The sequence below is a fragment of the Octopus bimaculoides genome, chromosome 6 (assembly GCF_001194135.2).
Source record: "Octopus bimaculoides isolate UCB-OBI-ISO-001 chromosome 6, ASM119413v2, whole genome shotgun sequence".
NCBI lineage: Eukaryota > Metazoa > Mollusca > Cephalopoda > Octopoda > Octopodidae > Octopus > Octopus bimaculoides.
This window is the reverse complement of record NC_068986.1, coordinates 16,425,210-16,425,876: the sequence shown is the minus strand read 5'-3', so window position 1 is coordinate 16,425,876 and position 667 is coordinate 16,425,210.

The following is a 667-nucleotide window of genomic DNA, read 5'->3' as shown; positions in this document are numbered from 1 at the left end:
GTGTGTGTGTGTGTGTGTGTGTGTGTGTGTGTGTGTGTGTGTGTGTGTGTGCGTGCGTGTGTGTGTGTGTGTGTATAAATAGTTCTTGAATTCATATTAGACATGCATTGCAACGGTTTTAATTTTCCACGGTCTCACTTCGTGATCCGCCCAATCCGGGTTCAATTAACAAAGCATTTTATCACTCCCGTGATTATCTCTTAGTCAAGCCTATGCTTTCATTGCTTTCATAAACGGATCCCGTTATCCAATATTATATTCATGGTAACATTTCCTGGACATTGGTGCAAAGATTATTGATTTACATTGAGGAAATTTTAACGATTTTCGTTCTTGCGTAAGATTTCAATGAATGGGATTGCTATCTTGTTGACTAGATTTTGTGGTTTCTATGCGCAGGCGTACGGCTTTGGAAGATTATGGTTCATAAAGTAATAATGGGTTTATGTCTATTTACGGTTCAATAAAAGTACGATGGGATGACTTCTCTCTTATTTTTCTTGTCTTGTTATTTAACTGTTTCTTTGTCTTTCTCTTTCTCGCCTTCACAACATACACACTGACATACAGACATACACATATATACATTGATATTTACACATCCACACTCACATACATGTATATATGTGTGTGTGCCCATATATATATATATATATATATATATATA